At 48.0% G+C, this 25,406-nt stretch overlaps 1 protein-coding gene across 4 annotated transcripts in view; it reads left to right on the top strand.

Annotated features, from left to right (window-relative positions):
* Window positions 1-13,362: 13,362 nt before the first annotated feature.
* Window positions 13,363-25,406, top strand: part of ALDH18A1 (aldehyde dehydrogenase 18 family member A1) — a 124,384-nt gene continuing 112,340 nt past the window's right edge. For 2 of the 4 annotated variants that reach the window (XM_077823399.1, XM_077823402.1), the window contains exon 1: window positions 13,363-13,458. The gene's annotated coding sequence lies outside the window, so the exon portion shown is untranslated. Of the gene's footprint in view, window positions 13,463-23,176; window positions 23,387-25,406 lie in introns of those variants that run through there. The other 2 variants (XM_077823400.1, XM_077823401.1) reach the window with 2 other exon arrangements.

Genomic DNA, 25,406 nt, shown 5'->3' on the forward strand with positions numbered 1-25,406 from the left:
GTGCCCAGAGAGCCTCCATTTGTGACGATTGGCTCCCCGTGTGGCGGGAGCTCCAAGAATTGGCAAAGTATCAATGGGGTGCAAGTGACTATGGTGGGCTGTCCCTAATGGGAACTTAGGATGTAATTTGACTAATAAAGTTGTAGCCTGGTCTGACGGGTTCGGTCACAGAGACTCCATTGAGACTGTCACCTGATGTGCTGGAATTACCTCTGAGCCCATTTTCCCTGCCAGCTTGGCACTCAAGAACCCTGCCTTGTTGAGCCAGACACACTAGCCTGCTGCAACACAGACCCAGGTCTGGTCCATGCCCCCAAAGCTCAGACTTTAACAAAAACTGCTCAGCAGGTCACCTATCTCCAGCACCCAGACACCCAGCTCTCCCCCCTCCCTAGGCCTTGTATGTACCAGCCCCAGCCTGCCTCCTCTCTTGGCCACACTGGGAAGGAATTGGGAAATGGATGGAAGCAGGCAGGCAGGAGGGGGTTTGGGGGCAGAGTGTGGGTGGGGCCAGGCCAGGCTGTTTGGGGAGGCACAGCCTTCCCATGCCTCTGCTACCTGTTGCCCATACCCATGAGGCAGAGCAAATTTCAGGACAATCTGAGTGTCTGGATCTACTTAGAAGAATTGTCATTTTAAACAATGTACTTCTCAATCTTAGCTATAGCAGAGCTGACATTCTGGTATAATTTGCTTGACAGTCGCCCTTCAGTGGTACACAGAAGTTGCTATGCAATCAGCTGCCCTTCAGTGGCCTATAGTGGTGCACCCGTGAATCATGAATAAGAACTGGAGGATAACTGCATAAATGCTTAAAAAATACAAGGTTAAATTGAACTCCAGTAGCACTGTGCTTGAGCGTGGGTCTGTGCTGTGCTTAGGAGAAGAGGTAAGGGGAAGAATGTGGTGGCAGAGTTTGACAGTCTGCTCCACAGCCTTCAGGGGGTCCCTTACCTTCAATGTGCTGCTCTCTCCGTGTACTCTGCGAGAGGCACAGACATTTTCCTTGGCAAACCCTCATATGCCCTCCATCTCTCATTGCAAACCTCTCACTCACAGATTAATCTTCCACTGTACTATTTTCATCTCAGGTTTCCCCTCTAGTCCTCATTGCCCTGCCTCCCTGTAATCTTGGGGTAGGTAAGGTGAAGAGGCAATGAACTTTGATGTAGTCAAATCTATAATGACAACCCCAGGAAAATGAGTCTCAAAGTCCAAATGGGAGTGGGAGTGATTTATAGCTTTATAGTTGTTTGTGATATGATATGAAAGTAGTCAGTCAACAGATCAGAACAATACAGTGTCCTGCGCCTGGCTGCTCTGCCCCATGTCACATGATACTGCAGGGTCAGAACTCCACTACAGTCTAGGAAAAGGAACAAATTTGGGAAGCAAGACCCAGTTGATCCACTATTCCTGCTGTAGCCTGTTCCTTTTAACATCAGCTGAAACTCTTTTGCTTGGCTCTTCACCACAGGTAGGAAAAATGGGATTCTGACTGATGCAGGAGGATGCTGAAAAGTTTTGCTGGGATCCCCTTCCCCTTCCCCTGCAGGAAGATGCTGAAAGGTTTTGCTAAGGGCCCATGCAAAGGGAAAGATTGATGCCTGATCTCAATGGTGGTTCACATGTACTGCTGAGGTCCCTGGGGGCCAGGGTCTGACCTTGGGGGAAGAAGGATGCTCTGGGCCCATGTGATATTTTAGCCAAAATTTTGGTAATCTGACAATCATTGTAGTACTTCCTTGATAGGAGGATTGTATAGGAAGGAAAAGCCAACAACTCTGATTCCTTCAGTGTAGCTAGGTTCCTATACTGCATTCATCACCAATTTCTTCATCAAATTGTCACCAAACCAAGAAGAAATGATTCACATTTTTAGACTTGGTTTTGGTAAGTAGTGAGAACATCATAGAAGAGCTGGTCATAGGAAATAACGTATTGAGTGATCATGAGTTGATTCAGTTTAAATTAAATGGAAGGATCATCAAAGCCATTTTTTATTTCAAAAGGGCAGAGTTTGAGAAATGAAGGGAGGGACATGGGTGTCTGGGTTAATCACAGGACGACTATGAACCACCAATGTGATGCAGCTGTGAAAAAAGCTAATGTGATCCTAGGATGCATCAGGCAAGGCATTTCCAGTAGAGAGAGAAGTACTTATGCCATTGTATAGAGCACTGGTAAGACCTCATTTGGAATACTGTGTACAATTCTGGTCACCCATATTCAAGAAAGATTAATTTAAACTGGAAGAGGTGGAGAGAAGAGCTACTAGGATGATCAGGGGAACAGAGGGCCTGTCTTGTGAGAAGTAACTGGAAGAGCTTGACTTATTTAGTCTAGCAAAAAGAAGGATAAGAGAGCATATGATTGCTTTCTATAAATATAGTGTGTGAGGGGGTAAATACTCGGGAGGGTGAGGAGCTATTTAAGCTAAAGGACAATGTTGTCACAAGAACAAACGGATAAAAACTGGCCATGAACAAATTCAGTCTGGAAATTGGAAGGTTTCTAACCATTAGAGGGGTGAGGTTCTGGAAAAGCCTCCTGTCACGGTTCAGGGCTCCTGCACCTGTATTCCCTCTCTGTGGTCCAGCAAGCACACGCAATTTAGGCTCCTGGCTTCTCAGCTGTCACCTCTCTTGAGTGGAGACCCACATTTCTCTCCTTCCTGACCAGGGTTTTTTCCAGTTGTGACAAAGTTCCTCCTCTACCTTGGTGGGTCTTGTGCTTATTGGCAGATTTGCTCGCTTTGGAGCTTCACGGCAGCCCACAGTTTCGCCGTTTTCATGAATCCACAGTCCAGGTCAACTCCTCCTGTATCTGACCAGGAGTTGGGAGGTTTGGGGGGAACCCGGGCCTGCCCTCTACTCCGCGTTCCAGCCCAGGGCCCTGTGGAATGCAGCTGTCTAGAGTGCCTCCTGGAACAGCTGTGCAACAGCTACAACTCCCTGGACTACTTCCCCATGGCCTCCTCCCAACACCTTCTTTATCCTCACCATAGGACCTTCCTCCTGGTGTCTGATAATGCTTGTACTCCTCAGTCCTCCAACAGTCCGCGTTCTCACTCTCAGCTCCTAGCACCTCTTGCTCCCAGCTCCTTACACACACACACCACAAACTGAAGTAAGCTCCTTTTTAAACCCAGGTGCCCTGATTAGCCTGTCTTAATTGATTCTAGCAGCTTCTTGATTGGCTGCAGGTGTTCTAATCAGCCTGTCTGTCTTGTCTCCAGAAGGTTCCTGATTGTTCTGGAACCTTCCCTGTTACCTTACCCAGGGAAAAGGGACCTACTTAACCTGGGGCTTATATATCTGCCTTCTATTTCTCTCCTGTAGCCATCCGGCTAGACCCTGTCACATATCCCTCCCCTCTGCTCAACACTATGGGGTTGAGCAACTTGGGACGTTAGGCAGTGTACTCGTGACAAGCCATCTGCATTGCCATGGTGGCTTCCAGCCCCGTGTTGTATGGTGAATTGGAAAGGTTGTAGGGACAGGAACCATCTGGTCACCCTTACATTCTTCTCTTTATTTCGCTCCATCCACTGGAGGGATGTATGGTCAGTCACAAGGGTAAACCGTCGTCCCAGAAGGTAATAACGTAGTGTTTCCATGGCCCATTTCACAGCTAGGCACTCTCTTTCAACCACGGCATACTTCTGCTCTCTCGGGAGGAGTTTCCTGCTGAGGTAGAGGATTGGGTGTTCTTCATCTCCGACCATCTGCAATAGGACAGCTCCCAATCCTACTTCAGATGCATCTGTTTGTAAAAATGAATTCTTTGTTGAAGTCTGGGGCTAAAAGCACGGAGTTACTGCAGAGGGCAGTCCGTAGATACATGAATGCTTTCTCTGCGGCATCTGTCCACTTCACCATGTCTGGACCCCGGGCTTTTATCATGTCTGTCAGGGGACTCGCTCTGGTAGCAAAATGGGGAATAAATCGTCGGTAGTACCCCACCACACACAGGAATGCCCGGACTTGCTTTTTCCGATTCGGCCGGGGCCAATTTTGGATAGCCTTTAGTTTGTTTAGTTGGGGCTTGACCATGCCCCTTTCTACAAGGTAGCCAAAGTATTTAGCCTTGGCTAGCCCTATAGCACACTTGGCTGGATTGGCTGTGAGGCCAGCCCATCTTAGCGTGTCTAGAACCGCTTCCACCTTTCCTAAGTGGGTTTCCCAGTCAGGGGTGTGAATAATCACATCATCCAGGTATGCCGCTGCATAACTGGTATGGGGCTGTAGGAACTTGTCCATAAGACGCTGGAAGATGGCAGGTGCCCCATGCAGTCCGAAAGGAAGAACAGTATATTGAAACAGACCCTCTGGGGTAGAGAATGCCGTCTTTTCTTTCGCATCTTTGGCAAGGGGAATCTGCCAGTATCACTTCGTTAAATCAAGGGTGGTCAAAAATTGGGCATTGCCCACGTGGTCAACTAACTCATCGATACGGTGTATGGGGTATGCATCAAATGTGGATATCTCATTCAGCCGGCGAAAGTCATTACAAAACCTAGTGGTGCCATTGGGTTTGGGCACCAACACAATTGGGCTTGACCACTGACTGTGGGACTCTTTGATGACTCCCAGCTCCAACATCCTTTTTACCTCTGCCTTGATCTCCTCCCTTTTTGCCGCTAGGACCCGATAGGGCCTTAAAGTTACCTTTGCCCCAGGGTCTGTGATAATGTGGTGATAGGCTTCGGTGGTCTGACCTGGTTTGGTTGAAAACACGTCCTGGTACCTGTTGATCATCTCAGTTACCTTCTTCTTCTGGTTTGGTGTCAGATCAGTGGATAACCTGATCTGCTCCTGCATGTTTTTTCCCTGGATCGGGGTCTCTTGGGCCACTACACATGCCTCTCATTGGTGCCAAGGCTTTAAGAGGTTAATGTGATAAATTTGTTCTTGTTTCCGGCGTCCTGGCTGCCACACCTTGTAGGTTACTTCCCCCACGGGTTCAACGACCTCATAGGACCCCTGCCATTGGGCCAAAAGCTTGCATTCTGCCTTGGGTACCAACACCATCACCCGATCCCCTGGTTGGAACCGTCGGACTTTTGCCTGGCGATTGTAATGGGTTTGCTGGGCCTCCTGCGCCTTTTCCAAATGTTCCCGTACAATAGGGGTGACCCGGGCTATCCGTTCTCGCATCTGCAACATATGGTCAGTTATATTTCTCCCCTCATTGGGTTCCTCTTCCCAGATTTCTTTTGCAATATCTAGTATGCCACGGAGGTGGCATCTGTATAATAATTCAAAGGGGAAAAACCCAGTTGAGGCCTGAGGTACCTCCCGGATTGCAAACATAAGGTAGGGTAGTAGGGTGTCCCAATCCTTCCCGTCCCGACTTACCACTTTACTTATCATTGCCTTGAGGGTTCGGTTAAACCTTTCTACCAGCCCATTGGTCTGCGGATGATAGACTGATGTTCTCAGGGTATGTATATGGAGCAGCGTACAGAGGTCCTTCATTAGCTTCGACATAAATGGGGTACCTTGGTCTGTTAATATCTCCTTTGGTTGCCCCACTCGGGCAAAGATCCCCACCAACTCTTTAGCTATCATTTTAGAGGCCGTCTTCCACAGGGGGACGGCTTCTGGATAGCAAGAAGCATAATCCAGAACGACAAGTATATATTGGTGGCCGCGGGCTGTCTTCTCCAGGCGTCCCACTAGGTCCATGGCTATTCGCTCGACAGGGACCTCTATGATGGGAAGCGGTACTAAAGGTGTCCTCAAGTGGGGATGGGGACTGTGCAGCTGACACTCCGGGCAGGACGCACACTACCTCCGCGCTTCTTCATGTACTCTGGGCCAGAAGAATCGTCGCAGGACCCGTGCCAGGGTCTTCTCTACCCCCAAATGCCCCCCAAAAAGATGACTATGGGCCAGACTTAACAGCATTCTGGTGTTTTTGAGGTACTAGGATCTGCTGTACCTTCTGCCCCTGTACTGGTGCAACCAAGTATAAGAGATTCTTCTTCATTATGAAGTAGGGTCCTGGTCCCCGAGTTTTCCCTTCCACGGGGACCCCATGTATTTCGGTCACCTCCTTCCTAATGTTGTTGTACCTTGGGTTTTCAGCCTGGTCCCGTCCAAAATTTCCTCTCCCGGGGCTAATCTGCCTGAGATCTAGGGGGCCAGTCTCTGTTGCCTCTACTGGTTCAGACGCGTTAGGGTGTGGGTCAGATTCGGGTGCTTCTCCATCCTCCTTTTCAGCTGCTCGGGTCCGCCTACCTACGAGAGCAACCCTCTGTCTTTGGGCCAATATTCGGGTTCCCAAAGGTTCCCTTAGCTGCCCTTCTTTCCCTTTTCATCTTTCTATGCTGTCTGGGAGTGGAGAACAAATCTGGGGATATTTCAGAGACGGTTGAGGGTTGACAGTCTACTGTGGATGCCTCACTACTTTCAGGGCTTCCGCCTTTCTCCAATTACCCTACCGGGAGTAAGTCTCCAAACCCTGGGAAGTCCCTCCCTATGAGCACCGGGTATGAGAGTTTAGAGACTACACCTGCTGCTACCTCAGTAGTGTTCCCCTGAATCTTGATTTTTACTGGGATGGTGGGGTAACAACCAACTGTCCCATGGATGCATGTTATCCCCGTATGCTTAGCCCACAGCAGCTGACTACGCTTCACGAGCTTCCCCGAGACAAGCATGATAGCACTCCCCGAATCAACCAGTGCTGTGGTCTGTACCCCATTTAGCTTCATTGGTCTGGTGTACATATGTGGGGTTAGTGAGACCCCCACAAGGTGGATTAGGGAGCATGGATCTGCCCAGTTCCCCAGGTTACACTGCATAGGCTCCTTGGCATTGGGACACTGTGCAGCTATGTGTCCCCGCTCCCTGCAGGCGTAACGTCTGTATGGAGCCCTAGGCATTCCCTGGTCTCTTGGTTTGGATAGTCTAACATCACAATCCTCTTCCCCCTCAGTGCTCCGACTCTTTGTGGCTTCTGGTGGCCTTCAGCCCCTCTCTTTTTCCACCTGGGCTCTCCTGGTGGCCCTGTCATCCGAGCTCTAGGGCTTGTGCTGCTAGTTTAACCCGGGGTGCTTCTTCCTTAACTGGTCGGGTCAGCTCCCTCGCCGTCCTTCGCCTTTCTACCAGCGCGACAACCTCGTCATAGGTGCAGGGTTCGTTCTGGCTTACCCGGGCGCGAAGGTCTGGCGGTAGTCCTCTCATGTACCGGTCGATGACAAGAACTTCTAAAAAATAAAAGGAGTACTTGTGGCACCTTAGAGACTAACCAATTTATTTGAGCATAAGCTTTCGTGAGCTACAGCTCACTTCATCGGATGCATTCAGTGGAAAATACAGTGAGGAGATTTATATACACACACAAAATGAAAAAATGGGTGTTATCATACACACTGTAAGGAGAGTGATCACTTAAGATGAGCTATTACCAGCAGGAGAGTGGGGGCGGGGGAGAAGAAAACCTTTTGTAGTAATAATCAAGGTGGGCCATTTCCAGCAGTTAACAAGAACTTCTGAGGAACGGGGGGGGGGGGGGAGTTAACATGGGGAAATAGTGTACTTTGTGTAATGACCCATCCACTCCCAGTCTCTATTCGAGCCTAAGTTAATTGTATCCAGTTTGCAAATTAATTCCAATTCAGCAGTCTCTTGTTGAAGTCTGTTTTTGAAGTCTTTTTGTTGTAATATTGCGACTTTTAGGTCTGTAATCGAGTGACCAGAGAGATCGAAGTGTTCTCCGACTGGTTTATGAATGTTATAATTCTTGACATCTGATTTGTGTCCATTTATTCTTTTAAGTAGAGACTGTCCAGTCTGACCAATGTACATGGCAGAGGGGCATTGCTGGCACATGATGGCACATTGGTAGATGTGCAGGTGAATGAGCCTCTGATAGTGTGGCTGATGTGATTAGGCCCTGTGATGGTGTCCCCTGAATAGATATGTGGACACAGTTAGCAATGGGCTTTGTTGCAAGGATAACAACAAAGGTTAGGTTCCTGGGTTAGTGGTTCTGTTGTGTGGTGTGTGGTTGCTGGTGAGTATTTGCTTCAGGTTGGGGGCTGTCTGTAGGCAAGGACTGGCCTGTCTCCCAAGATCTGTGAGAGTGATGGGTCGTCCTTCAGGATAGGTTGTAGGTCCTTGATGATGCGTTGGAGAGGTTTTAGTTGGGGGCTGAAGGTGATGGCTAGTGGCATTCTGTTATTTTCTTTGTTGGGCCTGTCTTGTAGTAGTAGGTGACTTCTGGGTACCCTTCTGGCTCTGTCAATTTGTTTCTTCACTTCAGCAGGTGGGTATTGTAGTTGTAAGAATGCTTGATAGAGATCTTGTAGGTGTTTGTCTCTGTCTGAGGGGTTGGAGCAAATGTGGTTGTATTGTAGAGCTTGGCTGTAGACGATGGATCGTGTGGTGTGGTCTGGGTGAAAGCTGGAGGCATGTAGGTAGGAATAACAGTCAGTAGGTTTCCGGTATAGGGTGGTGTTTATGTGACCATCACTTATTAGTACCGTAGTGTTCAGGAAGTGGATCTCTTGTGTGGATTGGTCCAGGCTGAGGTTGATGGTGGGATGGAAATTGTTGAAATCATGATGGAATTCCTCAAGGGCTTCTTTTCCATGGGTCCAGATGATGAAGATGTCATCAGTATAGTGCAAGTAGAGTTGGGGCATTAGGGGACGAGAGCTGAGGAAGCGTTGTTCTAAGTCAGCCATAAAAATGTTGGCATACTGTGGGGCCATGCGGGTACCCATAGCAGTGCTGCTGATTTGAAGGTATACATTGTCCCCAAATGTGAAATAGTTATGGGTGAGGACAAAGTCACAAAGTTCAACCACCAGGTTTGCCGTGACATTATCAGGGATAGTGTTCCTGACGGCTTGTAGTCCATCTTTGTGTGGAACGTTGGTGTAGAGGGCCTCTACATCCATAGTGGCTAGGATAGTGTTTTCAGGAAGATCACCGATGGATTGTAGTTTCCTCAGGAAGTCAGTGGTGTTTCAAAGATAGCTGGGAGTGCTAGTAGCGTAGGGCCTGAGGAGGGCGTCTACATAGCCAGACAATCCTGCTGTCAGGATGCCAATGCCTGAGATGATGGGGCGTCCAGGATTTCCAGGTTTATGGATCTTGGGTAGCAGATAGAATACCCCAGGTCGGTGTTCCAGGGGTGTGTCTGTGCAGATTTGTTCTTGGGCTTTTTCAGGAAGTTTCTTGAGCAAATGGTGTAGTTTCTTTTGGTAACCCTCAGTGGGATCAGAGGGTAATGGCTTGTAGAAAGTGGTGTTGGAGAGCTGCCTAGCAGCCTCTTGTTCATATTCCAACCTATTCATGATGACGACAGCACCTCCTTTGTCAGCCTTTTTGATTATGATGTCAGAGTTGTTTCTGAGGCTGTGAATGGCATTGTGTTCTGCACGGCTGAGGTTATGGGGCAAGTGATATTGCTTTTCCACAATTTCAGCATGTGCACGTTGGCGGAAGCACTCTATGTAGAAGTCAAAAGAAAAGGAGTACTTGTGGCACCTTAGAGATTAACCAATTTTAGTCTCTAAGGTGCCACAAGTACTCCTTTTCTTTTTGCGAATACAGACTAACACGGCTGTTACTCTGAAACCTATGTAGAAGTCCAGTCTGTTGTTTCAGCCTTCAAGAGGAGTCCACCTAGAATCCTTCTTTTTGTAGTGTTGGTAGGAAGGTCTCTGTGGATTAGTATGTTGTTCAGAGGTGTGTTGGAAATATTCCTTGAGTCGGAGATGTCGAAAATAGGATTCCAGGTCACCACAGAACTGTATCATGTTTTTGGGGTTGGAGGGGCAGAAGGAGAGGCCCCGAGATAGGACAGATTCTTCTGCTGGCTAAGAGTATAGTTGGATAGATTAACAATATTGCTGGGTGGGTTAAGGGAACCATTGCTGTGGCCTCTTGTGGCATGTAGTAGTTTAAATAGTTTAGTGTCTAGATAACTTCTAATATCTCCTCCGGACTCTGGGACTCAGTTTGTAACCACTTTCGAGCGAGATGGATGAGGTCATATAATTGGGACCACGGGGTTTTGTTTTCCTGGTACCTCCACTCATGATATCACTGGGTCCGCACTGTGGTTGTTACCCCAGATCTGGCCAGGCTCTCTGCTTTCAGCTGGGGGTAGCCTGCCACAGCCTCTTCAGGCAAATCATAGTAGGCCTTCTGGGCCTCCTCACACAGGAATGGAGCGAGGATGCCAGACCACTGTTCTTGGGGCCAAGCCTCCCGCAGGGCTGTCCTCTCAAAGGCCAGGAGGTATGCCTCTACATCATCCTCCCGCGTCATTTTCTGCAGCCAATTGCTGGCCCATATTATCTGCGTCCCATCATGGCCGCAGATCAGCTCTGTAAGGGCCTTTACCTGGTTTACCAGTTCCCGCAACATAGCCCGATCTTGAGCAGCCTGATCCATCAGCAGGCGATTAGTCTCTTGCTACAGCCGCACTGCCTCCTGTTGAGCGGCTGCCTGGACACGAGTAGCCTCCTGCTGGGCAGCCATGGCTTGTACCAGTGCCCGCACTACCTCCTCCATTGTGGTGAAAAAAAATAAACCCTCTCCCTTCTCCCCCCCCCTTCTTCCGCCGTGCTGTGGACACCAGATGCTACTGCTAACACCAGTTGTGACAAAGTTCCTCCTCTACCTTGGTGGGTCTTGCGCTTATTGGTGGATTTGCTCGCCTTGGAGCTTCACGGCAGCCCTCAGTTTGGCCATTTTTGTGAACCCATAGTCCAGGTCAACTCCTCCTGTGTCTGACCAGGAGTTGGGAGGTTTGGGGGGAACCCAGGCCTGCCCTCTACTCCGGGTTCCAGCCCAGGGCCCTGTGGAATGCAGCTGTCTAGAGTGCCTCCTGGAACAGCTGGGCGACAGTTACATCTCCCTGGGCTACTTCCCCTACTTCCTCCCAACACCTTCTTTATCCTCACCATAGGACCTTCCTCCTGGTGTCTGATAATGCTTGTACTCTTCTGTCCTCCAACAGTCTGCGTTCTCACTCTCAACTCCTAGCACCTCTTGCTCCCAGCTCCTTACATGCGCACCACAACTGAAGTGAGCTCCTTATTAAACCCAGGTGCCCTGATTAGCCTGCCTTAATTGATTCTAGCAGCTTCTTGATTGGCTGCAAGTGTTCTAATCAGCCTGTCTGTCTTAATTGTCTACAGAAGGTTCTTGATTGTTCTGGAACCTTCCCTGTTACCTTACCCAGGGAAAAGGGACCTACTTAACCTGGGGCTAATATATCTGCCTTCTATTCCTCTCCTGTAGCCATCCAGCCCAACCCTGTCACACAGGCTTTACAGTTTCCTGCCTACACCATGTTATTTCCAGCAAGCCAGACTGCCTAACCAGGCCAGCTTCTGAGCTTTGCATTTCCCTGAGAAGTTCTAAGCAGTTGTAACTGCCAACAGTTGCAAGTTACCACACAGCCCTTTCCAAGCAAGCACATTTAATCTTAAGGTGAAACCCAACATCTCTACTTCTGATGGGTTGGAAGTTTGGTGGCTGAACACTACAGACAGGGATTATTATATGATTTGTAAGCAAGGTAATGATTTGTAAGCAATCTGAATGAGCTCTCCCCTGACAGCTAGTGATGAGCCAGTGGTGGGTGGAAAGGCTTCAGGACCATACTGGACACCTACTCTGCCTACGTATCCAGCAGAGAGGTCAGCTAAAAGAGCACCCTGGAGTACGATGACGATGGCTACCAGTCATACTGCACTGTCTGCTGCCAAAAGGCAATGAGCTGCTGTTGTGTAGCAATGCAGTACCACGTCTGCCAGCACCCAGGAGACATATGGTGACGGTGAGCTGAATGGGCTCCATGCTTGCCGTGATATGGGATCTGCATGGACAACCCAGGAAAAAAGGGGCGAAACGATTGTCTGCCGTTGCTTTCACGGAGGGAGGGAGGGAGGGAAGGAAGGGGGGGCCTGATGATATGTACCCAGAACCACCCGCGACAATGTTTTTGCCCCATCAGACATTGGGATTTCTACCCAGAATTCCAATGGCCAGCGGAGACTGCGGGAACTGTGGGATAGCTACCCACAATGCAACACTCCGAAAGTCAACGGTTGCCTCGGTACTGTGGACACACTCCACTGACTACATGCACTTAGAGCATTTGTGTGGGGACACACACAATCGACTATATAAAAACGCTTTCTATAAAACCGACTTCTATAAATTGGACGTAATTTTGTAGTGTAGACATGGCCTCAGTAGTTGCTGCTCCCTTCCCTTCCCTCACCAAACAGTACACCTCTTTCCCCCCATCTTAAGATCTCCTGTGAGTAAGAGTTCAACCCTCCTTTCTTCCTACCCATTCCATCCTATAATTTACCAATCATTTGTTCTTCCATCTCCCCATCTCCTTCCCAGTACCACACGCACCCTGTACCCTAGACTGTCGTCACCTATATTGCCCCTCCCAATCTGGGTTTTGGTTGACTGGCATGGGCTGCCAGTCTGGGTCTTAGTCACACGGTGCATGGCAATCATCTGGTTTTCAGTCACACAGCACATGCCCCAATCTCGGTTACAGGGTGGGTGCTATCCTTCTGGATCTCAGTTGTAGAATGCATGCTATCCCTCTGGGATTTGATTGCATGGCACGTGTCACCTATCTGGGTCTCAGTGACATGGCATGTTCCACCTCGCTGAGAAAGTGCAATAACAAACTTTATGGTATGCAGTGCTATCGTAGCCATATTGGTCCCAGGATATTGATCTGAAAAAAAGCACCGTGTAAGCTCAAAAGTTTGTCTCTCTCACCAACAGAAGTGGGTCCGGCTATTACCACACCCCCCCTTGTCTCTGTAACAGCTTTATTAACCCTACAGCTCAGGAAGTTGCCAGTTCACACATGGATCACCTATGCAACTTGTCTGTTTCCTGGCTCAACCTGTTTCCAGAGTAAACTTGGTCCCTTACCATTTTGTTTCTAATTTGTATTTGACAAGGAAATAAAGCTTTCAACCACGGGAACTTTCTCTCCTCCTGGGCCTGTGGGGGTCCCCCAACGCAAACGGGCAGCTGTTATCTGCCTGGGCATCACCCACATGCCTGAGGCCTGGACTTTGGGCCTGCAGTTACCCAGATGGCGGCTCAGACCCAAGGCCACGCACCGAGGAGCCACAGGCCCCGGGGTGCCCTGAGCCCCAGGGCAGGCGTGTGCCACCAAGTCAGCCCAGGACTGCAGGGGCCCGGGAGGCAGGCGGTCAGGGGATGGCAGGCAGCAGGGGGTGGGGGTCTGGGGGGGGGTCTAGGCGGGAGGTGGCGGAGGTTCCGGCGCTCTGTGCGCGTGAGGGGGGCGGGGCGGACTCGGGGGGGGGGGGCGGACCGGACCGGAAGTTGCCCTTCCCCAGAGGGGGAGCTTGCCTCGCTCGCTCGTTCGCCTCAGGCGTGCTGTGCCGCCTTCCCTGCCACCGGGCCTCCGGGCGAACGGAAAGTACGTAAGTGGCTTTGCGAATGGGGACTGTCGCGGTCCGGCGGGCGCGGCCAGTGGAGGGAGGCCCGGTGCCGGGGGGGCGGGGTGAGGTGCACCGGGAGCTGGGTGTAGCGGGGGGAGTGGCGGGGCCGGTGGAGGAGGCTGGCCAGGAGCTGGGGGCACCGGGGGGGGCGGTATGACTAGAGGGTGGAGGCGGCGGGGGGGGCACCGGGGAGGCGGTATGACTAGAGGGTGGAGGTGGCGGGGGGCACTGGGGGGGCGGTATGACTAGAGGGTGGAGGTGGCGGGGGGTACCGGGGGGGGCGGTATGACTAGAGGGTGGAGGTGGCGGGGGGTACTGGGGGGGCGGTATGACTAGAGGGTGGAGGCGGCGGGGGGGGCACCGGGGGGGCGGTATGACTAGAGGGTGGAGGCGGCGGGGGGGGGCACCGGGGGGCGGTATGACTAGAGGGTGGAGGCGGCGGGGGGGGGCACCGGGGGGCGGTATGACTAGAGGGTGGAGGCGGCGGGGGGGGCACCGGGGGGGCGGTATGACTAGAGGGTGGAGGCGGCGGGGGGGGGCACCGGGGGGGCGGTATGACTAGAGGGTGGAGGCGGCGGGGGGGGCACCGGGGGGGCGGTATGACTAGTGGGTGTAGGTGGCGGGGGGGCACCGGGGGGGCAGTATGACTAGAGGTTGGAGGTGACGGGGGGCACCGGGGGGTTATGACTAGAGGGTGGAAGTGGCGGGGGGCACCGGGGGGGCGGTATGACTAGAGGGTGGGGGCGACGGGGGGCACGGGGGGGGCGGTATGACTAGAGGGTGGGGGCTGCTGGAGGGCATCCAGGCTGTGTGTGGAGAATGCCAGGACCTGTGGATATGGGGGTGCGGCGGGTGCTAGACGATCTCTCAGCCGGCTGCGGGGTGTATTGGGGTGACTTCGTGCCCCAGGTCCCCTCCAGCGGTGAATCTCACAATCTCATTTGCCGCTTCCCAGTCCGGCTAGGCTGACTGCCCTATCCTGGCTGCTCCCGGACCCCCTGGTTGGGCTGGGACAAGCCAGCACTGCTGCAGCGACAGCAAGACTCCTGTGCTGGGAAGGGAAGAGGAGCCTGCCCTGGATTGGGATTAGTTAGCTGAACCTGCTCCTGGGTTGTTTTTCTTGGGACAAGGAGGTGTGATCCTCTGTCAGACAGATGGAGGAGGGAAATAGAGACAGAGGAGGAGGGACTCTCTTACTACCATGGTGCAGGCTGCTGAGGGACACTGAATTGCCACGTGCTGCCTGGTCCCATAAGCAGAGCGGTTGGCAACTCTTGTACACAGCCCTGTGGCTGTTGTATGTCATCCTAAGATAATGGTTTATAGAGAAAACTGTTCCAGATCCCTGACCTGTACTAGGGAAGGCTCCTATACCTGTAGTGGGGAGAGGAGTGGCTAACCTGTTGACTTCAGCAGAACTTTCTTAAGCATCTTTAGCAGAGAGACATTAACATGACTAGTCTGTTTCCTTGTTCCTATTCAGCCTGTGGGCAGCAGCCAAGTAGCAGTTTTACTTTGCTGTTGCTTGGAAAGCTGTGAGTAGCAAAGGCAAACTTTTTGGAGTTATGCTTGGTAGAGGAAGGTGTGAAAAAAGGAGTCTGGGCTTTGGGGTAAAATAACAGCCATCCTTACATTTTCAGCAGTCAGTTTGGGCAGAGCATTAGTGAGTCTAACCCCTGCTGCTGTGGGGGTGGGACCCCGGGGCGTGGAAGAGGAGGGCCCCTTTTCTCTTCCAGCAGCTTGAGGGGTGAACTTCAAACTTATGATACGTAATAGGCTGAAGCTGACTTTAAAATAATTAAAAAACAAGGCCCAGAAGCAGCATCCTGAAAGATTTTTCCAGTACACGTCCTGAAAGTTGAGGTGATGCACCTGAACCTTATTGGTACGTCCCATTAATGTTTTGTATTTGCTTCTGGCAATGGGGCTTAGTCCTCTGAATAGGAGATAAACTGTTCAAGCATTTAGACCAGGTGACATTCCTGTGACACTTAACAGTTGTTCCAAGGTTTTAGTGTAATGCTCAGTGATAAGATTGTTGCAGTTGCATAACCCATCTCCACAAAAAGAAATAATAGGCTCAAATTAGTACAGCTTCTGCAAGAATAAATTGTGTGCCTCTAACCTGCTCATTGTTTGAAAGCAGTAATGTAATAGTAAATAAAGATGACCCAATGGATGTACTTACAAATTACTTGAATCACAGATTTTTTTTGAAAATCCCAGTAAGAGATCAAGTTTAAAAATATGTTATGAAATGAGGGGTGTAGTCTTATTTTAGATAAGAAATGGTTACGATGTAGGATTAAAATGTGTTGCCATAAACACTTGTCCCAGCCCGAACTCTCCTTCCCTCAGAAAAACTCAGGCTATAAATTACAATACTGTAGTCCAGCTTCTGTCCTTTCTCTAGTTTTATTTTGATTGCACTGATCTGCAAAGAAATATTTTGAGTTAAATAATATTTTTATCTCTCTTCGTATGTAATGTAACTCTCTTCTGTTGCATATGTTTTTTAAAAAAGACCAACGTAGTTTCCATACCTTATTCTTTGAAATTAAAATGAATTTTTATGTTTGTTCTGTTTCCTGCTGCACTATAATAGGTTTAAAAGAGACCCAGCAATGGTGTTTTTGATGACCAAGACCACTATTTTATAGGTGAGCACCAGCTCCTCTGTAGTTAAATAGAAAGGACTTCCCAGCCTTAACCATGCCATTTTAGAAGAGTTGTCCTTTATCTGGATTAGCTTGAAATTTGGTGTGACTAATGAGGGTGCAAAATAGAGTTAGTGATCCGAATTTGGAGTCATTTGACCAAGGGATTCCTGAGATACAGCTTCTGGGAAAAAAAAGCAGCTTGTTTTAAGATTGACAGATTCTAACAACTTCATATTTTGTACACACATTGAGGAGTGTATCAACTGATGGTTCTGGTTGGGCCACAAAGGATCTCAGTCACTAAAGTCTTACCCCAGCTAGTGCATGGGACCCACTGTTATGTATTCTTTGTACATAGTAAGTTGCAGGGCTTCTACTAATAGGCCAGGCTTCTGTACCTGATATGGACTGGCCACAAAGCTTCCTTCTCAACATGGGAGACACCAGATGTGTTCGCTGTAAGATCCTTTAATACTCTCCCAGGTAGGGCTGAAGTTAACTTAGATAAGGTGTTGCACACAGCGCCACCAGTGGCTGAACAATAGAATACAATTTAGCGTTCCATCACACCCACTACCCCTGTGAGGAAGCAATATTGAAAACGCTGTTATAGTGGACCACCAGACCTGCTGTAGCTTTAGACCAGTATTTATATTTCAGTGCTCTAAAATCTGTGTAGTTACTTGGCTCACTTTGAAATTTGGTGTAACTTGTGAGGGTGGTGGATAGTCCAAATCTGGGGACCTGTGACAAAGGGGTTTCCAAGATACAGGCCCTTCCAAACTGCTTTTCCTAAGGTTTACAGTCTACCAACATTTTTTGCCCAGACATGGGGATCAAACCAGAGCTCTAACCCTGGCAACAGGAGTCTCAGTTGTTCAAGGATTACGCTCAACTAATGTTTGACAACCATTGGTCCCTTTGGTAGATCAGAATATTTGCCAAAAAGTTTAGTTCTTTAGCTCTAGAACATACTTAAAATAAGAAATTACACTGAGCATGTGCAGACAAAGGAGCCCAGGGAGTTTATAGCAAGGAGAGCTTCACTGCAACTGGATAGCTCAAGGGGTTAAGAAGTAACCTTTGACCCTAGCTGAGTGGTTCAGGGGAGATAAACTGATCCTAGTGCAGAAATCAGAAAAAGGTCTGAAGACTTGTTGCTACAATCTCTCTTGTTTTGTTTTTTTTTTTTTTGTGGGGGAGGGAGAGAATGGGGAATGTAATCAAAGTATTGTTGAAGGGAAAAAAAAGTAGTCATTCACTTACCTGCTGGAGGAGGAGGATTAGGTGGCAGTGCAGGAAATAGGGGGACTGGAGTGAGGAGAGAGAGGTAATGGGGATGGGAGAAGGTTTGGGAGGGTCAGGTGGAGGAGAGGGTGGGGGCACTCGGTCAGGGAACTTGGGGGTGAGTTGTAGGGGAACTGGGGGAGAAAAGGGACAGGTGCACCACAAATTCATTCCAATATCCTTCCCTCCTTTGTGTATGTGTCAAGATGGAGGGGGGCGGGGAGGGACTGAACCCTTCACCCTAACTTCATGAGTGTGCTGGGATTTGGGATGAGGGTCTGAGCCCATCTCTTTGCCCCCAGTGTGAGCCTGAATCTTGGGGGGAGAGAGGGGGCTCTTCCTTCTGGAGTCTGATCCCCCTCTCCCTGCACCCCAGGTGAGCCAGCATTTGGCAAAGTCCTGACCCTCTGGGTGCGGAGGTGAGAACAGGCATGCTAGGAGATGCACCAAGAAGACAGTGCTGTGACTGCCTGTTCTCCACTCCTCACTGTATACTTGATGCACATTGTCAAAGTCAGATTCAGGACTCACATAATTTGTCAGACCACTCTGTTTATTGGCAAAAAGCTTTGCTAATGCACCCAGATGTGATCCCCTCTCTGAGGCTCAAGATAACTTATTTATACAGCTAAGCCAAAGCCAATTTAACATAAGAGACAAAAGAAAGCAGAAACTGACAAATATACATACATATCTTATTTGCATACTAACGTTTACCAATCTCCTAGCTCAGTAGGAGTTCTAAGTTAATTAGTTTGAGGACCCATTGTCTCACACTCCTTAATGTTTCTCTTCCTGACAACTATATTTCAATAAACCCTTCAAGTAGCATTTCTTTAATGAATTATAAATTCAGGTATACATTGTCCCCAAATGTGAAATAGTTATGGGTAAGGACAAAGTCACAAAGTTCAGCCACCAGGTTAGCCGTGACATTATCGGGGATAGTGTTCCTGACGGCTTGTAGTCCATCTTTGTGTGGAATGTTGGTGTAGAGGGCTTCTACATCCATAGTGGCCAGGATGGTGTTATCAGGAAGATCACTATGGATGTAGAAGCCCTCTACACCAACATTCCACACAAAGATGGACTACAAGCCGTCAGGAACACTATCCCCGATAATGTCACGGCTAACCTGGTGGCTGAACTTTGTGACTTTGTCCTTACCCATAACTATTTCACATTTGGGGACAATGTATACCTTCAGATCAGCGGCACTGCTATGGGTACCCGCATGGCCCCACAATATGCCAACATTTTTATGGCTGATTTAGAACAACGCTTCCTCAGCTCTCGTCCCCTAAAGCCCCTACTCTACTTGCGCTATATTGATGACATCTTCATCATCTGGACCCATGGAAAAGAAGCCCTTGAGGAATTCCACCATGATTTCAACAATTTCCATCCCACCACCAACCTCAGCCTGGTCCAGTCCACACAAGAGATCCACTTCCTGGACACTACAGTGCTAATAAACAATGGTCACATAAACACCACCCTATACCGGAAACCTACTGACCGCTATTCCTACCTGCATGCCTCCAGCTTTCACCCTGACCACACCACACGATCCATCGTCTACAGCCAAGCTCTGCGATACAACCGCATTTGCTCCAACCCCTCAGACAGAGACAAACACCTACAAGATCTCTGTCAAGCTTTCTTACAACTACAATACCCACCTGCGGAAGTAAAGAAACAGATTGATAAAGCCAGAAGAGTTCCCAGAAGTTACCTACTACAGGACAGGCCTAACAAAGAAAATAACAGAACGCCACTAGCCGTCACCTTCAGCCCCGAACTAAAACCCCTCCAACGCATTATTAAGGATCTACAACCTATCCTAAAGGATGACCCAACACTCTCACAAATCTTGGGAGACAGGCCAGTCCTTGCCTACAGACAGCCCTGCAACCTGAAGCAAATACTCACCAACAACCACATACCACACAACAGAACCACTAACCCAGGAACTTATCCTTGCAACAAAGCCCGTTGCCAATTGTGCCCACATATCTATTCAGGGGACACCATCAGAGGGCCTAATAACATCAGCCACACTATCAGAGGCTCGTTCACCTGCACATCCACCAATGTGATTTATGCCATCATGTGCCAGCAATGCCCCTCTGCCATGTACATTGGTCAAACTGGACAGTCTCTACGTAAAAGAATAAATGGACACAAATCAGATGTCAAGAATTATAACATTCATAAACCAGTCAGAGAACACTTCAATCTCTCTGGTCACGCAATCACAGACATGAAGGTCGCTATCTTAAAACAAAAAAACTTCAAATCCAGACTCCAGCGAGAAACTGCTGAATTGGAATTCATTTGCAAATTGGATACTATTAATTTAGGCTTAAATAGAGACTGGGAGTGGCTAAGTCATTATGCAAGGTAGCCTATTTCCTCTTGTTTTTTCCTAACCCTTTCCCCCCCCGATGTTCTGGTTTAACTTGGATTTAAACTTGGAGAGTGGTCAGTTTGGATGAGCTATTACCAGCAGGAGAGTGAGTTTGTGTGTGTATAGGGGTGGTTTTTGGAGGGGGGTGAGGGAGTGAGAGAACCTGGATTTGTGCAGGAAATGGCCTAACTTCATTATCATGCACATTGTGTAAAGAGTTGTCACTTTGGATGGGCTATCACCAGCAGGAGAGTGAATTTGTGGGGGGGGGGTGGAGGGTGAGAAAACCTGGATTTGTGCTGGAAATGGCCTAACCTGACGATTACTTTAGATAAGCTATTACCAGCAGGACAGTGGGGTGGGAGGAGGTATTGTTTCATATTCTCTGTGTATATATAAAGTCTGCTGCAGTTTCCACGGTATGCATCTGATGAAGTGAGCTGTGGCTCACGAAAGCTCATGCTCAAATAAATTGGTTAGTCTCTAAGGTGCCACAAGTACTCCTTTTCTTAGTGTGTGTATGGTAACACCCATTGTTTCATGTTCTCTGTGTATATAAATCTCCCCACTGTATTTTCCACAGCATGCATCCGATGAAGTGAGCTGTAGCTCACGAAAGCTTATGCTCAAATAAATTTGTTAGTCTCTAAGGTGCCACAAGTCCTCCTTTTCTTGTTTCAGGTTTAGTCATTCAATGTTACAAATCAATGGTTATAATCTATTTAGGAAGGATTGAGTGGACAAAAGGGGAGGGGGAGTGGCACTCTGTCAAAATGTCATTACCTGTTTGCAAGTTGCTGATTACATTCAAAATCGTTTTCTTCCAAGTTATGGATCAGTGTCCTCACAGATAAAGCACAAGATGGGGTATAAACTTGTGTCTGCTACAGACCTCTAAATCGCACTAGGGAAGAGGGTCGGCTCCTTATGCATGTCTATATGATGAGTAGGGAACAAAAGTTGCATGACCAAGGGGGCACTTCAGTTTGAGTGATATATGCTGGAGGTCTCATGCTTCTAGTACTAAAGTACCCTTGGAATGTCTAAATATTATCGATGAGTTTCCTAACGCAGAATTCCCCTGTGTCGCAGGCCAATTTTTTTTATGTCAGATCTCTTCATGACAAAGAAGAACTTATCACAGAACTAAAAATTAATGGTAATTTAGGTGCAAGTGATCATGACTTGATCACTTTTACAAGGTGCAAACAAAATCCAGCTCAGTGGTGTATATATATTTGGTGCTTAAAAGGGCCAATTTTACAAAGCTGAAAACAATTAAGAGCCAGATCAGCTGGGAGAAGAACTTAATCAGAAAAATGTCGGTGATAATTGGGAATCATGTAATGCCCAAAAAGCTACACTTCTCCATTGCTGATAATTTTTAAATCTAGAAATTCACATCCCTGAAACAGTTATGATGACCTGCAATGCCAGTGTAAATACTGCTAGGTCGATGGAAGAATTCTTCCGTCAACCTAGCTATCACCTCTCAAGGTGGGGAATTTACTACAGTGATGGAAAAATCCCTTCTATAGCCAGCGAGAAACTGCTGAATTGGAATTCATTTGCAAATTGGATACAATTAACTTAAGCTTGAATTAGTCATTATGCAAGGTAGCCTATTTCCCCTTGTTTTTTCCTACACCCCCCCCCCCACGTTCTTGTAAAACCCTGGATTTGTGTTGGAAATGGCCCACCTTGATTATCATACACATTGTAAGGAGAGTGATCACTTTAGATAAGCTATTACCAGCAGGAGCGTGGGGTGGGAGGAGGTATTTTTTTCATGCTTTGTGTGTATATAATAAGATCTTCTAAACTTTCCACAGTATGCATCCGATGAAGTGAGCTGTAGCTCACGAAAGCTTATGCTCAAATAAATTGGTTAGTCTCTAAGGTGCCACAAGTACTCCTTTTCTTTCTATAGCTATGTAAAGAGTCTACACTGTGTTAGAGAGTTTATTCCTTCACTCTCCTACTTCACTGGTCCTTCTCATACAAACAGAGAGCAACAATACCCAAAGTCTGAAGGTGCAAACAGTTCGATGTTTATTGGGGTGAACTTCCAGCAAGCTTAAATCCAAGTTCCTTTTTCCTTATTTTCGAATCCCAACTTACTTCCTGTTTGCCCCTAATTTATATAGTAATATTCTTAGCTATACCTTAACCAATCATTCTACTGAAATTTACCTAACCAATCCTAACATATTGTAACATGATTAGCTAACCAATTATATCCCACCACCTTAATGAGTTTACACCGAGCAAAATTAATTCTACAGCAGACAGAAACAATCACAGAACCAGACAGAGACCGTGCAAATAAACAATAGGAAAGTGGGAACTATAATGACAAAACAATACAGAAGTGAGGATTTCACAATTACATCTATAAAGACATAAGGGTTTCCCAGCTGTGTCTATTGATAAGTGAGTTCTTACCAGACAGAAAATTATCAACCTAAATTTCCTTTTACATCTTCTAGGCTCTTCCCTTTCTCTGTAGGTGATAGATCGGATCCCCTTGCTAACAGCCCCATATTGACTAGTTTGGAATGTGAGGATGTGACCGTACGCTTCCCAGCTTATGGCTGCCTCTGCTTCTTAGCCAAAGGCATTGGCCTAAGAACAGGGCCTCAGACTGTCACAGTGAGAGAAGGCCCTTAGAGATTCTTTCTTGTATACCTCTATTACTAGCTAAATGGTAAACATATACCTACACTCTTAGAGTATAGACCTTTACAGGCAGGCCTGAATATCTATATCCTAACACTCCACCCCTTTTTTTTCTTTTTTTTTTTCTTTTCTTTTGGGATCCTCCTGCCCAGGGAAAGCATAGGACATATGGCGACACATTTCCTGAAATGGCCAGGCATCAAGGTGGAAGGTGTCGATGCTCCATCTGTCCCACTGCCCCTTGTGTAGTACACGTGCCCTGCACCTTCTCTCGTATGGGCATACTACACCTATTCCAGTTAGTGTTCCAGACTTCCCAGTATAGTGGGCCCGAGAAGGTTGGGTCCGGGTTGTCTAGTACACTGGGAGGGGGAGGGCTTACTACATTACTTATAGGTTATAATTAGTGGCTGTTCTCTAGGGAGTTGTGCCCCCTTGATCATTTCCATATGCAACGTAACACAAATGTAGTTAACAATACACCAGCTGCTGTGATAATCCGCAGCAACACTGAAAGTCCTGACCACTGCAGTATGGTCCAACATCCAGCCCTGGTGAGTATGGCTGACTGGGGTTGGGGAAATGAAGAGGGAATTGCTTGGTTGAATGATTGTAGTAGCATAGCGCAATGGCACTGAGCACTGGCACTTTTTTCCACAGGCAGTGGTGACTTTAGCTGACGTCTTGCTCCTGAGGGGAACAGAGGCAGAGAGAGCACAGCTGCTGGTGCTGTCCCAAAGCTGCCTGGGCCTATAGGCCATTAGTCTGTATGCTGCAGTGGTGCTTGCTGAAGTTACCACTGGGTGGCATGGGAAAGTGTCCTACTGCAGAGGAAGAAATAAGGCAGCCTTCCCTACAAACCTTTGGCAGGTGATTGCAGAGTATCTCTGTGAAAGTTTCATTGAGACCTCTCATGAGGTTAAGGGACATCCCTGTGTACATAAACAAACTGTTCCACATGCTTTCCACCCTCTTGGAACTCTAGAGAGGGGCGAAAAACAGATAGCAATTCTACCTTTGTTGGTTGTGCTAGAAGAGGTAATGGTACAAGTAAATTAATGAAAAGACAAAAGATGTATCCTGCTACTTTGGTGTTGCTATCCCTGTAATTGAAAATTTATCTACACATGTACCCGAGGTTCCTTCTCCTACATCGAGCTTGAGTGGCGGGATTGGCTGGACTGTGGTAGAGGCAAAAACAGGTCCAGGCTCACAGTGCAGCTGAATACTCCAGTCACCTGTTGCCCATACTCCTTTGCTTTCTCATTCACCACCTCTTCCTCTCTGCTCACAGCAGAGACCTGTGACTCGGAGGTATCCGCAGTGCTGTTGGGGAGCTGGGGGTGTCTCTGCTGAGTATGGCATACAGTGCCTTGTAGCAGTGTCGGGTCTGCAGCTCGGCACCATATTGATCATTGGCTTTCCTGACCATCTGGTGTGCCTGGCATAGCTCCCTGGCTTTCACGCAGCACTGCTGCTGGTCCCTGTCGCGACCCTTGTCCTGCATCCCTGAGCAATCTGCTCATAGAGATCTACATTTTTACAACTGGTTCGGAGCTGTGCCTGCATAGCCTCTCCTCCTCGCAGGCCCGGGAGATCCTATATCTCCTGTCTGCTCCAGGCAGGAGCATGTAGCCAGTATGGTCAGCTGGGTGGTTGCACACAACAATGGAGAGCTGCTAGGTGTGCTGCCAAGCCAGGCAATCAGGAAAAGGAATTTCAAAAATTCAAAGGGCTTTAAAGGGGAGGGCGTGGCTTCTGGTCTCTGTGACCCCTGGCAGTGGAGTTCACAATGGTGATCAGAGCAGTCAGTGTGGGGCATTGAGGGACAGCTGCTGCAGGACAGATATGGTCGACATAAGTAATGCAGTGTCTGCACTCACACTGCATCAACCTAAGTACATCGACTATGGCTGTATGCCACACGGGGAGTTAGTGTTACTATGTCGGCATAACAGGGCACTTACAGCAATGGGAGACCAATTTGATTGTAGACATGTACACGGCTAGGTCAATGTAAGCTGCCTTGCATCAACCTATGTAGCGTAGACAAGGCTTGCACAGCAGTCTAGGTGTTTGTGGGGTAGAGTTTGCCTTCCTCTGAAGGCATGGGCATAGGATGGACTGGAGTTGTTATAACAATACACTCTCAATTGGAGATTGCCTGTGAAGAGGGTGTGCAAAAGGGACTGAATCAGTAAAATCTTGTTAGCACCTTACTAATTGTCACCTCCCATTACTGATGATAAAATGACCTGCTATAATTGGAAGACAAGTTATTGGTGCTCATGTTTGAGGGTGGCCAGAGTAAGACACTGATCCTAGCTATAAAACCCATGCCATTTGATCCTTCTCTTGGAATATTAACAAATTTGATACTTGAGTATGGACCTCAGTTTTTGATAGGTTTTCCTCTTAGAAAACTTTCATCTCTAGCATTTGTACTTTTCCAGCTACCTCCTCTACGGAATATGAGCACGTCTCTAGGTGTTTATTTTGCTTTAGATAATCAAACTGTATATAATGTGTTAACAAGGTTTGCAAAGAACTTTATTTCTGTCTTTATTTACTCATTCAACCAATGACTTGCTGTTTTATTTTCCCAGACTGCAGGGATAGCCTCCTCCCCCTCTTCAAAGTTAACATACAGACTTAAAGGAAAACTGCACTGAAACAAATTTCAAAAGTCAGTCACAGAAATTCTCCTTATAAAAATCATCATCTTGGCAATCTGATATGGAGTTAAACCTATGTAATGTAGCTCCAAAGGGCTGTATTGTAGGTTCTGTTTATAAAAGAAACAAATTCTGGTTGATGATGATTGAACCACGACAGGTCACAAATAGCAAAAGTGATCGACAGTAGCATTTAATGTCTCTGTCTTTCCCGT

This window comes from Eretmochelys imbricata, chromosome 7 (genome assembly GCF_965152235.1).
Source record: "Eretmochelys imbricata isolate rEreImb1 chromosome 7, rEreImb1.hap1, whole genome shotgun sequence".
Lineage (NCBI taxonomy): Eukaryota > Metazoa > Chordata > Testudines > Cheloniidae > Eretmochelys > Eretmochelys imbricata.